The sequence below is a fragment of the Cervus elaphus genome, chromosome 20, assembly GCF_910594005.1.
Source record: "Cervus elaphus chromosome 20, mCerEla1.1, whole genome shotgun sequence".
NCBI classification, from domain to species: Eukaryota; Metazoa; Chordata; class Mammalia; order Artiodactyla; family Cervidae; genus Cervus; species Cervus elaphus.
Window position 1 is genome coordinate 78,993,475 of NC_057834.1, and position 17,097 is coordinate 79,010,571.

The window sequence follows — 17,097 nt, forward strand, 5'->3', positions numbered from 1 at the left end:
GGTGGGCTGCCGTCTATGGGGTCGCACAGAGTCAGACACAACTGAAGTCACTTAGCAGCCGCAGCAGCAGCAGTGTATATAAATCAGTGCTACTCTCTAAATCCATCCCACCCACTCCTTCCCTTGCTGTGTCCACAAGTCCATTCTCTACATCTCTATTCCTGCCCTGCAAATCGGTTCATCAGTACCATTTTTCAAGATTCTATATATATGTATTATGACTCAAAATCCTACTACTGGGCATATACCCTGAGAAAACCATAAGTTAAAAAAACACATTACCCTAATGTACATGCAGCACTATTTACAATAGGCAGAACATGGAAGCAATCTAGATATTCATCAACAAATGAATGGATAAAGAAGATATGGTACATATATATAATGGAATATTACTCAGCCATCGAAAGGAATGAAATTGAGTCAGTTGTAGTGATGTGGATGAACCTAGAGACTGTCATACAGAGTGAAGTAATCTAGCCCAGGTCTTGATCAAGTGTCTCTGGCCTTCTGTGGTTCTGTGGTTGGCTTGGATCTTCTTGCAAGCCCCACCAAATTATGCCCTAATATGACTGGTTCATTATCTCACCCCTCCTGACACTCAAAAGCCATTCACGGCTCTTCATTGCTTTCAGGGTAAAATCTAAAATCAACGAACATGCAAACCTTCCACCAGCTGGCATTAATCTACCATTCTCCACTTTGCTCTACCTCAACCTCCAAACCACCCAGTGGGTCTCCTCACCAACCCTTGCATTGGACCTTATGTCTATCCACCCACACCCTTCCCTTTCTTCAAGGCCTGCCCCAGTGCTTCCTGATGTTTGGAATCCTCAATAACCCCTCTCAGCATCTCATGCACTTCCTGTCCCCTTACAGGCCCTCATCATCTTACCGTGGCTGTACAATGCAGTCTAATTTTGTGGATATTTGTGTCCAACATCTCTGGTGAAATGACAGCCTCCCTGAAGGCAGAGACCATCTTTCTCTTTTCCTCTGCTCTCTTTCCCTCTTTTCCACTAGAGCTGTCAGCATTTTAGTGCTTCTATTTAGCAAGACTAATGCTTATACTCACTATACTATACTCACTTATAATAATATTGGCTTTTATACCCCTGCTAGATAGCAAACTCTTCAAGAAGTAAAACCCTTTCTTTATCTCCATGTAACCCCCACAGCAATTGACTCAACAAAGACAAAGAGGAGACTACAATAAAAATCCATTTTTAAATGTGAGACTTACTCATTTTCCTGTCATCTGCCAAAAGTCTGTAATCTTTTTCTAATAAATTAGGCACCATGACATAATGAAGGTAGTGATCATACCCTGTGGTGTTTCATTATATTAATGTGATTTTTGCCAAACATACACACGCACACACACACACACACACACACACACACACACGAACACACTGTGCTATCTTTCAATAATGAGTTCCTTTGGAATCCTATTGAAAACGATAGGAGAAAGCCATATTCCTCAGTCTTAAAATCTTCAGGGCATTCACAAGGAATTTTGAGATAAATTTTAAGATTTATTTTCATTTATAAATTCATTAAAAATTTTAATCTATCACTAAGTATATCTTGCTGCTAAATAATTGCTGATACTGTCATCTGTTTTACTTCGCAAAGCCTCGGTTAATATTACATCTAAAATGTTAACTTTTTATTAATATCATTGATATGAGTAACTACTAGCAATCTTTCTGTCACATCTTTACACCATCATTTTCTCCCTACCCTTCACAACTTTGCCTCATTAACATTTCTTAAACACATTGTATCTTCTCACACACAACCGTAATCATATCAATTTAGTTCAATTCAATCGCTCAGTCGTGTCCGACTCTTTGCAACCCCATGAACCGCAGCACGCCAGGCCTCCCTGTCCATCACCAACTCCCGGAGTTTACCCAAACTCATGTCCATTGAGTCGGTAATGCCATCTAACCATCTCATCCTCTGTCATCCTCTTCTCCTCCTGCCTTCAATCTTTCCCAGCATCAGAGTCTTTTCCAATGAATCAGCTCTTCGCATGAGGTGGCCAAAGTACTGGAGTTTCAGCTTCAACATCAGTCTTTCCAATGAACACCCAGGACTGATTTCCTTTAGGATGAACTGGTTGGATCTCTTTGCAGTCCAAGGGACTCTCAAGAGTCTTCTCCAACACCATAGTTCAAAAGCATCAATTCTTTGGCACTCAGCTTTCTTAATAGTCCAATTCTTACCTCCATGCATGACTACTGGAAAAACCATAGCCTTGACTAGACAGACCTTTGCTGACAAAGTAATGTCTCTGCTTTTTAATATGCTGTGTAGGTTGGTCATAACTTTCCTTCCAAGGAGTAAGCATCTTTTAATTTCATGGCTGCAGTCACCATCTGCAGTGATTTTGGAGCCCAAAAAAATAAAGTCAGCCACTGTTTCCACTGTCTCACCATCTATTTGCCATGAAGTGATGGGACCAGATGCCATGATCTTAGTTTTCTGAATGTTGAGCTTTAAGCCTACTTTTTCACTCTCCTCTTTCGCTTTCACCAAAAGGCTTTTTAGTTCTTCACTTTCTGCCATAAGGGTGGTGTCATCTGCGTATCTGAGGTTGTTGATATTTCTCCTGGCAATCTTGATTCCAGCTTGTGCTTCTTCCAGCCCAGTGTTTCTCAGGATGTACTCTGCATATAAGTTAAATAAGCAGGGTGACAATATACAGCCTTGACATACTCCTTTTCCTATTTGGAACCAGTCTGTTGTTCCGTGTCCAGTTCTAACTGTTGCTTCCTGAACTGCATAGGTTTCTTTTTTTTTTTTTTACTTGGTTTATCACCAGCATTTATAAAACCAGACCTAGGCAAAGAACTAGGTCTGGGGACACATGCAGGGTCTTAATATAGCGAATGTTTAGCCTGCCCTGATTATTACAAAATCAGAACAGCGAGAATATTCGCAGCTGCATAGGTTTCTTAAGAGACAGATCAGGTGGTCTGGTATTCCCATCTCTTTCAGAATTTTCCACAATTTATTGTGATCCACACAGTCAAAGGTTTTGGCATAGTCAAGAAAGCAGAAATAGATGCTTTTCTGGCACTCTCTTGCTTTTTTGATGATCCAGGGAATGTTGGCAATTTGATCTCTGGTTCCTCTGCCTTTTCTAAAACCAGCTTGAACATCTGGAATGCTCAAAATTCTCCAAGCCAGGCTTCAGCAATACATAATCATATAGTTTTTCTCAAAGTCTTCTGGGTGAGCTAAAGTTCAAATACCCTACCTAGCATTTGAGAACTTCCACAAAGTCAGCTCCCTTACTAAGTGAATCCTTCTCTCCGTGGTATAACGTAGACAGTCTGTGCTCATGTCACGGAATCATCCACCAAGCACTGCACACAGCAGCATACTGCCTCTTGGCTGTGATGTCCTTTTCACCTCGGTGGCTCACTTTCTCTTCTCCACTAATCCAACTCCTACTCTTCCTTCAAAGGTCCGACTGTGTCTCCCAGCCAGGAGCTGCCTTCTGTGAACCTCCAGGCCCTGACATGTCCCTTAGATACTGACATGTGACACGGTCTCTGTAGTCCCCTAACTTTCCCTGCATCTATTTTCAGCTCTGCAGGATAGTGGGCCTGTGGAGGAAAGTCTTCTGTTGTACTTGTTTCTGTCCCCTACACCACTGAGTCCAAGATTATAGCTGTATCTCAACACATTTTTTTTTTCAATTTCTGACTCCTCTCTCATATCCAAAGAACGTTAGAAAAAATGATCCTCTATTTTATACAGTTTAACTATTCACTCTTTAATTCAGGATAGGTATGAGCTATGAACACAGTGAACTGGAGTAGAGTTTTAGTTAAGAAAGTTCTCACTTGGGGGACTTCACTGATGGTTCAGTGGTTAAGACACTGCACTTCCAAGGCAGGGGACATAGGTTCAACCCCTGGTTGGGGAACTAAGATCCCACATGCCCCATGAAACAGTCAAAAAAAAAGAGAAAGTTTTCTCCTGAGAATCGATCCCTTCATAAAGTGTTGGGCTAGGAGTTTATTTAGAGACGGAAAGGACAGAATAGAAAAGGTGGTAGTCTCCTAAATGGGTCCTTCCTTCTGGTGTTACCTCATTGTTTACTGTGAGGTGTGTATATACCCAGGAAAGCAGATACATCCATATTTAGATTCAAATTCAAAAATCACAGAACAAGGAGATAAGGTTTGTGATGATGTCCTAAGCACAGTTACCTGCCTCCCCTTCCTCCAAAGATCCTACAGAAACTTTAAAAATAAGATGCTTTAAAATACTAAATCAAAACTGTCCTGGAAGAGTAGGAAGCAACATCCAGGGACTAAAAATGGAGGCACTCCTGGAAGATAGGAAGCATACAGGACCAGAATGACAGTGAAACCCGAACCGAAGTGCTGCAGAGAAGTTCTGGACAAATTCCAAACTCAGAGTCACAAATGCAAAGCTGGAGCGAAGCAGAGATGGAAGGGTGGGGAGTGAGAAATCGTAAGAGCAATTAATTAGAAGAAGTACACTTGGAGCAGCTGAACCAATGAGGCAGCACCCCCTCCCCCTCCCCATGCCTGCATATCAGCTAATAATTAGTGCCTTTGCCTCCTGGGTACAGCCTGGAGAATAGTTCCCGGGAGTAGGAGAGGGATCTGCCTAGAGAGGGGCCCTTGATGGGGCCTGGGGAGTGCAGCAGAGGCAGAGCAGAGGCAGAGACAACCGCGGACCCCCGTAACAGCTGACAGAGCGAAAGCTCTAAAAAGTAAAACTGCTCATCTTGGAGTAAGATGGCCAAGCACTCTGAGTTGCCCAGACAATTCCAGTTTATGTTATAATCCCCACACAATCACTAATTTTTCTTTTCATGCTTGAAAATGTCCCAATTTGGATAAGAAATGATATAGCCATCTTATCCATAAGTGAAATACATTGAAGCCATGTTTCTCAAACCAGTGCCCAGTCACCATGTGAGGATTCAGTCCTTCCCAGACTGTTATGCCCGAGCAAACCATCATGCATGCGCAAGGCTCATGGTATCACACAACACGGATACCATAGTACAAACACAAATGCAAATTCAGGTTCTGACACTGCTTATCATACTCGATGTTTCAGAATCTGCAATTAATATTTCAAAAGATTATTATTAAAGTGAAAACCAGATTTTAAAATTCTCTTAGAGGACTAATGGACTCCTAGGAATATATGTGGAGGCTCTTTCTACGAATTATTAAATATTAAAGGTGATTATTTTAAAAAAGGAAAAGCAATTTGCCTCACTGAGAACAGAGATTATTCAGAAAATTAAAGACAGTATTTTTTAAAAAAATTCAATTAGTTTCAGAAGAGATTCAAGTGTACAATGTATCTGATAATAAAAACAAGATGCTGTTCTTCTTAAAGTCTTCAGACAGCAAAAAAGGAATTCTTTAAATAGAAAAGCATAAAGTCTAAATAAGAAATTTAGTGGACAATCTTCATAATTGAATGTGTTATAGATGACAAATGGAGATCTGAAAAACCCCAGGGTATCTCTCAAAATATGGCACAAAATGATAGGTGAGCAAATACGAAAAAAGTAGAGATTTATGGGATCAGGAACTGGCTATTGGAAATTCTAAAAACATAAGACAGGATAGCAAAAAGGAGAAGATAACCAAAGACATAATACAAGAAAATTATCTGAACAGAAGGAAAGATATGAGTCTTTATATTTAAAAGATCAACTAAACAATGAGCAGTATGAGTGGAAAAAAAAAGAGAGAAAGAAACCTATTTAGAGATACATCCTAATGAAATGTCAGAAATCTAAGAATAAAGAAAAATAATCTCAGACTTCCAGAGAGAAAAAAATAGCCTACTCACAACAAAATAAAGGTTGGATTGATGTTAGATTTTTATCAGCAACACTTGATGCTAGAGATAAATATGGTAATGAATTTAAAGAAGAAATTATTATGTAAGAAAAACTATTTTAAACCTAGAGTTATTTATCCAACCACACTATTTAGAGAAAGGGAACAAGATTTTTGCTTAAAAAAAAAAAGCTGAAACATTTGCACCTACAAACATGTATCCTACAAGAAAAATACTCACAGGAATTTCCAAGAAAACAAACCAAAAGAAGAAGAAAGAATCAAAGAAATGACTATGTGAGAGTTAAAAGAAGTTCAGTTGAACCAAAGGAAATAAATAAAGCTAAAAAGACATTTAAAAATAATCCATTTGACCTCAACACACTCAGAAAGTTCTCTATTGAGGGAAATAAGCTGGTGAGACAGAATTTGTTTCTCTCTCTTTAGGTCTACCCATAGACTCCTTGGATTGCAGTGAATAATATTTGCATAATCACTGGACTTTCATATTGGTTTTAAATTTTTTTAATCAAATTACAAGTTAAATACAGAAAACATTATAATCATAAAACAAAATGCTAATATAAACTTTAACAATGTGAAAATGACATAGACAAATTGGGAGAAAAGGTAAGAACTACAGAGGGTGTAAGTAAACTATTAATTTTTCATAGCAGGAAATAAATAGAAGTCTAATTTTAATAAATCAAGAAGTAGAGGTATTAATTAAAAAGTTATTCTTATTACATTTGTAATAACTAAATACAACTAACAAAAACTGAGAATGTAGTTTAAGATGGAAAATCAGTGATTTTTGCAATTGCACTTAATACTTCATATCCCATAATAAGGAACCAATAGATGTTACTCAAAATTGGAACATCGATATGCAGAAATTGTAATGGTAACTATGATAAGAGTTAAAGAGAGAAACTTTCAATAGTTCCTATGGGACACTTGTTATTCTATATTACTCCCTTTCTACAATTCTTTATATTTGTATTAATCTTCTAATTTAAAATAATTAATTTTAAAATATTTGGATATGTGCTTTTCACAATCCACAGAACCAAAAGAAATCTCTTTTGAAATATCTGTTTTTGCCAAAGATTGGTTCATCCACCAAATTGGAATTACTCACTTTTGCTGTAAGGAGAACCCATCACTGACTGGATAACCTACCCTCATTAGGCTGTATGGCAGAATGAAAGCTCTTAGAAGGGCCAGATCACTTTACATGGCCAACTGCCGTCTGACATCCTTCCAAATTAATGTAATAAAAGGGCCAGTGACCAGTCACAGGATGGTTTTCATGGTTAGACTCTCCCCAATTCAAGAGCATTATACCCTCATGGTGCAGGCATTATCTCATTGGGATAGGTTTGGACAAGATTTTATTCCCACATTATAGATGATCGAGTGGGTGTTTCAAGAAACTGACTTATCCCAGCTCTTAAACCCAGGTACCCTAATTTTATCACACTTCCTCACCACCTCTCTGATGAGAGGAAAAGATTTTTACATTGCTCAAGGCAAGGAAACGAAAAGGCTACAGAAGGCTACAGCACCTATTTGCAAGATGACAGTAAAGTTGAAGAGAAAGCCATCAGTATTCACCATGTACATATCCCCAAACCATTACAAATTCAATTAACCAAAGTTTGGAAGGGAACAATAAAATATTTCTCTTCCTTAGCCTAATAGCTTGATCTCAACAATGATTTCAAAACCAAAACATTCTTCTGTAATTTGAAGTGAACTTAGACAATGTATCTATTATACCCCTTTCTCTATTGTGCACAAGTATAAAAACATACTTTTAGACATATCCAGTTTATAGTTACACTTTGATCAATCATGTAGTTGGTACATTATCCAGACCTTTTACACTTTGTTTTTTTAATCTAACATTTTTAATTTTATTATCTTGCCCTCTACCCTTTCACCATTCCACTTTCCTCAATCATCATGACTATTTGCCCTGTTAAAATTTTTGACTGAAAAAAAGTTCCTGAAGTCTGTGGTATTTTCTAAGAATTTCATCTGCCTGTTATGCATTGTCCTACACCAACAAAAGAAAGAATTAATGTTGGAAATATTCTGTTTCTACACAATCGTATTAGATTTGAATAGCATTGACTTAACTTGAAAATAAATATTGATCTTTCTCAAGGAAACTTTTTCCTTTTGGGAGTAGAGAAAGTTTTCTCTACTATAGTTATATTATTTTTTATAATAAAAATGAGGGTGGGAATGGAAATCTTTACATGTGTTCTCTAAAACAGAACTTGTATCTATCCCTGAACAAAATCTGTGGTTACTGAGCAGACAAGAGCTCTCAAAAAAAAATAAACTAACCAGCCAGGGCTTGGGGGGTCATTTTCTGAACCATGTCTCTGCCATTCCTATCTTCTTTTCTCTAAAACTGCTGGTTTTACAACTGAAGACTTGAGGGGTAAATGCCAGTGGAGTTTGCCTTCCTACCCAGTTCTGTACCCTTTGTAAAAATGAACAGACTATAGAGGGTTTAAAACTAAGGAAAGAATAAGAGAAGCAGGGATGCCTGATAGTAAAACTGACATGGTTACAGAGTGCAAGAAACTACGAGCTGTCCTGGCCTTGAGCATGGCTGAGTCTTGAGGTGGGCTGTTTTCCTAAGGCTAAAGACTTTAAAACAAGAAAGCAGGAGGATTTCCAACAGAACTTTCCCCCAAACTCTCCTCTCACACTCCAGTGCTAGTCCTTCATCACTGGGGCTGAAATTTGCTGCTAAAATTTCAATCCTTGAGGAAGAGATTTGTGCTTTACCAGAGCCTCCTCTGAAACGCAAATATCCCTGAAGCACCAACAAATGAAGCTATTGTCCATATTCTCTAGGATGAGTTTATAAAGTTGTCTTATCCAAAATAACTCGTGAAAGGAAATGGGCTAGACAGAGAGAGGGAAGTTTTGATGACTGATGAAACTGGAGATATGCCTGGGGCTTAAGACCTCACCCAGGGGAGGGGAGAGAAAGGAAACTGAAATTAACTGAATAATTCTGTCTCCCAGGCACTGTCTTAGGTGCTTTATATACAACCTCATGAATGGAGATTATTGTTTCCATTTTTTAGATAAGAAAATAAAGGCCCAAAGAGGTTTTTAACTTGCCTACTTCAGTTATCTATTACTGTGTAAGAAACTACCCTAAAATAGAGTTGCTTAAAACAATAATTCACTATTTCTAACAATTCTGAGGGTTGACTAGGCCTCAGTTAGTTCTTCTGCTGGTCTCACTTGGGTCTCTTAGATGGCTGACAGGCTGGAACTTTCGAGACACCTCATTCACATGACTGATGCCTAGCTGGGAGCGGCTGGAAGGCTAGAGACAGCTGGGATGCAGGTAGGCCAAGCTTCATCCTGTGTAGTTTTAGGGCCCACTCTGCATGGTCTGTCCAGCATGAAAGCCAGACTTCTTACATGATTGCTCAGGGCTTTGAAGGAGAGGTAGAAGCTGCCAGTGAACATCATGACCACCATATTCTGTTGATAAAAGCCAGTCACAAAACCAGCTTAGATGCAACATCACCTCTCAGAAAAAGAGGATGGCAAGGAATTTGAAGCCATCTGTAATCTACCATATTGCCCTACATCAAGCAAAGGCAACAGGTCCAGAATTTTTGACTGGCCTTGGTGCTCCTGGACCTGTGAGGTGTTGGGTGAGAATGATACGGTGATGATACCCAAGGCCGTAAGGAGTTTGGGAGTGGGGAACGATAAAAGACAAGGACAAGGGCAATGAACATCTGAGGGAGGGAGCTACCTAGCAAAGATCCCACGAAAGCTAAGAATCCATACTGGCCCAAATAAATGACTAAAATGTTATCCATCTGGGCCAAGGCTTCAGAGCAGACTCAGATGTCCAGAGGAGATCACAGAATCAATGGACAAGCACTGAGCATTGGACACTGGGCAAGCATTTTGAGTCAATGAACACATCCAGTTTCCATCTGTACTTGAGGAGCCATCAAATGGCCTGTGAGACAGAAAGATACTCAAGTGTGTCTGATTCTAGTCTTGAGCCTAAAAATATTGAACATATCATACAATCATACTCATTATATGACCTAAGACCTTCAGGGTAACGCTTTTTCCCCATCTGTAACTCATTTATTCACTTATTCATTCATGCAATAAGTTATTACTGAGCACCTACTAGGAATGAAACACTGTTCTGTGGGCTGGGAATAAGGCAGTGAACCAAAGAGAAAATCCTGACCTCCATGAAGTTTGCATTTTTTTAGAGAGAGTGAATAAGAATACTCAAATAAACAAGTAAATTACACAACATCTCATAGTGATACAAAGGGAGCTAGAAAGTGTGTATTGAGGTGCGGTGGGCAATTTTATTTAAAACAGTAGTCAAAGGAGGCCTCCTGGAGGAGATGACATTTGAACAAAGGTGTGAAGAAGGAGAGGCAGTGAGCTCTGCCTATATCTGGGAGAAGGGCATCCCAGGCAGAGGAAATTCCTGAGCAGAAGCATACCTGGCTGCTACTGTGCTGAGTACAGAGAGCAAGAGTAGAAACAGCCACTCTTTGATTCATTAATCTATGAAACCCCAGGGTTTCCCAGGTGGCTCAGTGGTAAAGAATCTGCTTGCCAACGCAGGAGACTTCTGGGTCAATTTCTGAGTCAGGAAGATCCCTGGGAGGAGAAAATGGCAACCCATTCCAGTATTCTTGCTTGGGAAATCCCATGGACAGAGGAGGGCTCTCGTCTATGGGGTGGCAGAGATTCAGACGCGACTGAGCACGCACACATGCATGCATTAAACACCTACTACTCACCAGCATTATACTCGACACTGGGTGTACAGAGATACACGGGTCACTTACCCCAGAGGAGTCGAAAATCTAGAACAGGAGACAGGCAAACAAAACTCCTGACACAGCGTTTAAAACCATGATGATGGGAGTAAGCATTCTCTCTGCAGGCACGTTGCTCAGCTTAGCCGAAAATGTCTGTTCTCAGTCCATCTGTCGATGGATCGGAGAGGCAAGGGTTGTGTTTTGTACTTGAAATAGAATCTTCCCATTTCCTCAAATATTATAGGATCATACTTTTTATTAAATGCAAATTTTATTATTGCACTTTAAAGCAGAAGTACTGGGTAAACTGCATAATATAATCATCATATGAATATCACTTTGAATTAGTATTGCAGATACTTCTAACTACTTAATTATTTATTTTTAAAATATATTCCAATATTTTAATTATGTTCAGTTAAGTGTTCTTGAATATTTGCAGCACTCTGCATTATTTATATTAGAGAAAAAGCAGCCTAAATCAACGCGCTCTGGCATTCCATAATTTGTGCTTGCATATCTCTAAAGTAGATTTATATATAGCTATCAAATGGTTATTCTGGATATGCTATGATTTAAAATTTTTATCTGAATTTTATTTTAATGTACCACAAAAATAAAATTTATTGGTTTCTTTATACCAGTAAGTGTCTTATCTGATTATTCATATTCAATATTTGCAGAATACTAACTAGAGTTGCACACTTTTCAATTAGATACAAATGGGTAGATTTCAAATCCCCCATCCTAACCCCCAGCCCGCTCCACCTACCCCCCGCATTCCTGCAAATATTCTAGATTTGGATGATTCAAATTCTCTAGCAGCTCGAGGGTAAAGAGTAAGGGGAAACATATCAGCTTAGAACAACACCATTACAAACAGAGAAAGGGGAGATATTAGAAACCCCCAGGGAATTTACTATCCTGTACCAAGGAGCACAGTGTATTATTGCTTAAGGGAAAGAATTTGGATGGAGAAGCCTACACAGATGTGGGCTCTGCTATAACTGGCCTGAAAAATAATGAGATCTGCTCTGTTCTTTGGTATCTGTCCAATGTCTTTCCTAGTTTCTAAATTCATTTAGGAGTCATTTCTGCATAGAGGATAAAAAATATTAAAGTTACAGTATTTCAATAACCCTTATGTCATACAAATCCAGTGGACAGACGCTCACTAAAGAGATTACAGTTTGAATACTTAATCCCAATTTGGATGTTTTTAAACAAGCCAAACCTGGCCTTAAATGCAATGTGCACAATTTAGCTAAGCAGAAAATACTAATGCACAAACATGACCATAAATGTAGCCACAGAATGTGGTAGGCGGGAGCCACCCAGTAGCCACCTCTGCACATCACTCACTCAAATCACAGGCTGAGTGAGTAATGAACATGCCTATTTCCAGGTCGAAGGTACAGGTGGCTTATGACAGGCTGTCTCAAAGCCTAGGAAAGAGAAGCTACTTAGAATGACAGTCACTTTAAACACCAGGGCTAGGTTAGCGGTTTTATTCAGCCAGGGTCTGGACTTCCAATCTCTCCTACTTTCCTCGGACTCTCTCTCTGAAAAAGGACCAGTATACTCTCAACGCTCAGGAATGTGGTTTGCACCCACATTAAGCAATGTCACAAGTATGGGTTCAGGGTTCAAATTTCTGCCCCACATTTGTTAGCTGGGCCACTTAAGTAAATTGCTTAATTCCTCTGTGCCTCTGTTCCAACTGTGTTCATCTGACAAGTGGTAGTTGTAATAGGGGCTTCTGTGGTAGCTTAGCGGTAAAGAACTTGCCTCAACGCAAGAGATGGGGGTTCGATTCCTGGGTCAGGAATGTCCCCTGGAGGAGGGCATGGCAACTCATTCCAGTATTCTTTCCTGGAGAATCCCATGGACAGAAGAGCCTGGTGGGCTACAGTCCATAGGGTCACAGAGTCGGACATGACTGGAGTGACCGAGCACACACACGCACGGTTGTAACAGGCTCATGATTTAAAGTCATTTTGAGAATTCAAAAGTACTTAGCACAATGCCTGGGCCCTGAGAATAAGGTCTAACTATTATCACTGAGGATACTATTAGAAAACCAGAGTCCAGGGTTCTAGCAATGCTCTGTATGGTAGTAGTTTGGGGGGCGGGTCATCATCTCTCCAGTCTGACCCTGTCGTCTGCTTCATCTCCTTCATTTTTCTTGCCCTTTGCCTTCCTCTTCAATCACTGTTCAAAGTAAGTGAACTCAATAGATATTTGTTGGGTGAATAAGCTGTCAGGCTACTAACATGCAGGGCAGCAAAGATACCATATCCTTGAGAGACAGCCTATGAGGGAAACGTGCTTATAGCTGCTTCTTGTACATATACTGGTGAATAAAATTTGACTGGGTAAAATCCCACAAGAAGGAATGGGAGAAAGGGGAAAGAAGGACAGAAGGAGGGAGGAACAAGGGACGAGAGAAGGGTAGGAGGGAGGGAAGGAAAACCGGAGAGGGACGGAGCACACCTTCCTGCCTTGGGGAAGCTGGCAACAATAACTGCAGTATTGCGATAAAAATGAGTGGTTAAAAATAACATACTTTGCTTTGTTTAACTCATAATCAAAACGTATTTGCATGTCATACTGAATACAGCAATAAAATTATGAATTTCATATTTTAACATGTCTTGTAAAAGAACTTCACAATAATAAACACTTCCATTCTTCTCTTCCATAAGTGGAAGTAAAATCCTCACAGGAACTTGAAATACCAGTTAAAAAATCCCAAGGGTTTTGTTTCTTATGGAAACTTCAGTAATTTCATTTAAAATTGGCCCTATTAAAATATCACAGTTTTATCTTCACAAAAAGAAAACTCATTTTTTCCCACCTTGAGTTTCTCTCGTGGTCAAATCAAGCTCAGAAACTAGGAGACATGTCTGACTCTCCCCTTTCCTCCCCACAATAAGAGAATTGAACAACCCATGGCCACACAAGAAGCCAGGACTAGTGAGTTCTCATTCCATCTCATCTATGCTTCCCTGACCCTTCGACAGGTGTCCTTAAATATAAAATAGAAATCATCTCTGCAGGATAGTTTTATAGCAGTGATTAGGTAAGAAAGGATTATGTTGGTATAGTGATTAGCATATAAAAAGTGCTCAGGTAATGTTAATATCAAAATCATTACCATCATTAGTATTTTTACGAAGCAGAGAAGTGATCTTGGAAAAGTCCTTTAACCTCTCTTGTCTCTCTTTCCTTATCTATAAAGCCAGAGTTCAGATAAGATTCTCTCTAAGGTCATTTCTGGCTATAAAACAGAAAAATTCGTGAAGAGCTTTGTAGGTTACAAAGCACTTTTGTGTACATCCTCTCATTCATTCTTTGTTACCCTTTGGGGACAAGTGGTACAGTTTCCCATTAAAAGATTAGGAAATAGAGACTAAAAATAGCTAAGGAATTGGTCCAAAATAATTTATGCCAATTGATAGAAAAGTCAGGACTTAAACCCTGGTTTTCTGACACTAAAACCATGTTCTTTTCCATGCTAATTCTATCCCCTAAGCTGCCAGCATTGACCCCATGTTTCCCATTTCTAGTGCCACCATCACTATTCAGACTCCTATTCACGTATTTGTTTACTTACTCACTCAACCAATATTTGTTGAATTCCAGGAACTGAGACAGACATTGAGAATATAATGGTGAGCAAAAAAGATATATTCCTTCTCTCATGGAGTCTATGGTCTAATAGAGGAGTAAGAGTGTCATGGAAAGAATTATTAGCTTAGATCATGATAATGAAATGCATATAAGAGTCTGAAAACATGTAATAACAAGATTTGGCCTATACCAGAGAAGTTTGTGAATGATTCCCCAAGAAAATGACTTGAGTTATTCCCAAAGGAAGAAGGGTCGTAAGAAGAGTCTGCCAGAAAGAATGAACAGCATATGCAAAGGCCCTGATTTGGGAGACGAGCATGGCACATTCAAAAGAGTCAGAGAAGAATATTGCAGGGAAAACTACAAAAGTAAGTGGCAAAGTGGTTCAAAATTATGCTGGACAAGCAGACCGAGACAAGGCCACATAAGGTCATAGCAACCAAGCTATTTACCTTTATCTTAAGAGCAGTGAGAAGCAGAAAAACAATGTGATCAGATTTTAATTTTGTGAAGACCATTCTGGTTGTGGTGTCTCCAGGACGTATGGGGCAGCGTAAGAGTGGATGTAAGTGGATGTTTGGGAAGCTGTTGCAGTGTTGAGGTGAGAGAAGGCTGAGGGAAGCTAGAGAGGTAGCAGAGATGGAGAGAAATTGGTAGACCAAGTCAACGGAGTGCTGTGATGGACTAGATACAGGATAACTTTAACAGGTTCCCAATTGTTCTTCCTGCATCTGCTCTTTTCAGTTTATGGGCCATTCCGTGTGCCACTGCAAAACAAACAATCCATCTTTCAGTGGTTTTTCCTCCAAAGAATACTCATTGCTCATTTTCTATATATGGTTTTTTCCTGTTAGCTAGATTTCCCTCTGTTCTCCATATATGTTCAAATTATGTCCATCTTAATGCGATGCTTAAGTCTGTCCTCATTCATTAATAATCATCCAATATTTGTTGAACACTTACTATATTCCAGGCATTGTTTTAGGTGATAGAGATACAGTGGTGTGTAAAAAATATTCCCTGACCTAATGGAACTTTTGTTCTAGACCTCTTTGATCCCCTCTCTCTTAGAAACCATATCATACAAGTTAGTGTTGTCTTTCTTTCTATTTGTCTCATAGTAATAATCTTGCCTCCTCAGATAAAATTAAACCTCCTTGAAGCAACGATGAATGTCTTCATTGCCTTCCAAATTCTCATCACCTCCTGAAACATATAAGAACTTAAATGACTCAAAACGATTGGTTGTAATATAAAAACTTTATATTTTTATCACTGAAGACAAAATGCTTTCACATTCACTACATCATTAGGACGTCTCTAAGTTATAAAGTACTATTAGAAATGTGTTGTTGCTATTATTAATGTTAATATTATTATTACTATAGGCTCACAATATCAACTGACTAAACTGTAAGTCTATTCCCAGTCCTAATTCTGGTGGGCTGTCAATAATAATTATTTCACAACTGAGAAGCTACATGTAAGATAATATTTCTTTGTTAGAAAATCCAGTTGCCATCACTGAAGAAGAATGGGCATTCACTGACAGTGATCTAAAAGAACAGACATCAAAGGTATGTAACCCTCATTTATTCCTCTGGCACACTACAAGGAGGCAAAGTTCCAAAGGAAAACCTCCCCATAGTTGCTCCATCTCACCTTTCAAGATAGCCCTTCTATTTTTGAAACTAATTTTTACTTGTTGGGAGATTGTCCAACCCAGTTTCAAAGACACTGTGAGCTGGTGCCCCAGACTCAGAAGGCTTTTTGACATCCTATCTGCAATGGTTAATCCATCCTCAGCTCCCCAACCCATGGAGAACAAGGATAAAGACAGCCCACTTTTACCCAGATTTAACTTTGTGGAAGCCAACAGAATAACAGACTTGGAAAGAAAATGAAATGTAATTTGTTGACAAAGACATGTTTTCCCCTTTAGAAACAAGCATTGAAATTCAGAGTGTCAATAAAGCCTCCACATTTTCTTCCATCACAACTCCCAGTGACCTGACTTGATTAAAGGTTTTGCATGAATCTTAAATGAGAGCAGAACTGAAAAAGCTCTAGGAATACCAGACACCTACAGTTGCCACACTTCATATTAAATAACTGAGAAACATATGCCTTAAGTGGCATATTGCTTCATATTTTTCTAGAGAAATATTGGAGTTGATTATCAGGGACTTAAAGAACAACACGAAGAGCCACATTAAAAACTATAAGGACCCCAAAAGTCTACGAAAATTAATTTCAGAGGCACGTGTTTTAATAGAATCTATTGCGGCATGAGACTGAAAAGTCATCAAATATGGTGTTTTACATATGTAGTTTAATCATTTAAACTCATCTCCAGTTGGGCATTTAAATTGCTAGCTGATTATATCATTTTCATGGACACATTCAGAGGTGTCTACTTTTGCCCTATTTTCTGGGAATTTCTGCTGTTCTTGGCTATAGGTGACTAGTCCACAGGTGCACATTTGACCCCAGATGGGTCAACCAGATTATTTTACTGGGTATTTGGAGCTAAAACCAGAAGAATATTTATTAGACTCTATAGGTGCTTAGATGTATAACACATAGTTTCTTCATGTGATCTGAGAAAACAAGAAACCCATAGAGAGTTTCGGGGAGAGGGAGAGAGAAAGAGGGAAAGAAAAAGAGAAGAAGGAAGAGGAGGAGAAGGAGGTGGCAAATGAATACATAGGAGCAGAAATGAGAAATAAAGCAATCTTTTTAAGTTTCTAGCTCCA

The 17,097-nt window shown here is 39.1% G+C and overlaps 1 non-coding gene across 1 annotated transcript; it reads right to left on the reverse strand.

The window, feature by feature from the left end:
• Positions 1-2,821: 2,821 nt before the first annotated feature.
• LOC122678527 lies at positions 2,822-2,953 on the reverse strand. Its single transcript, XR_006336188.1, has one exon. It is a non-coding gene; the product is annotated as a small nucleolar RNA SNORA72 (small nucleolar RNA).
• Positions 2,954-17,097: the final 14,144 nt, after the last annotated feature.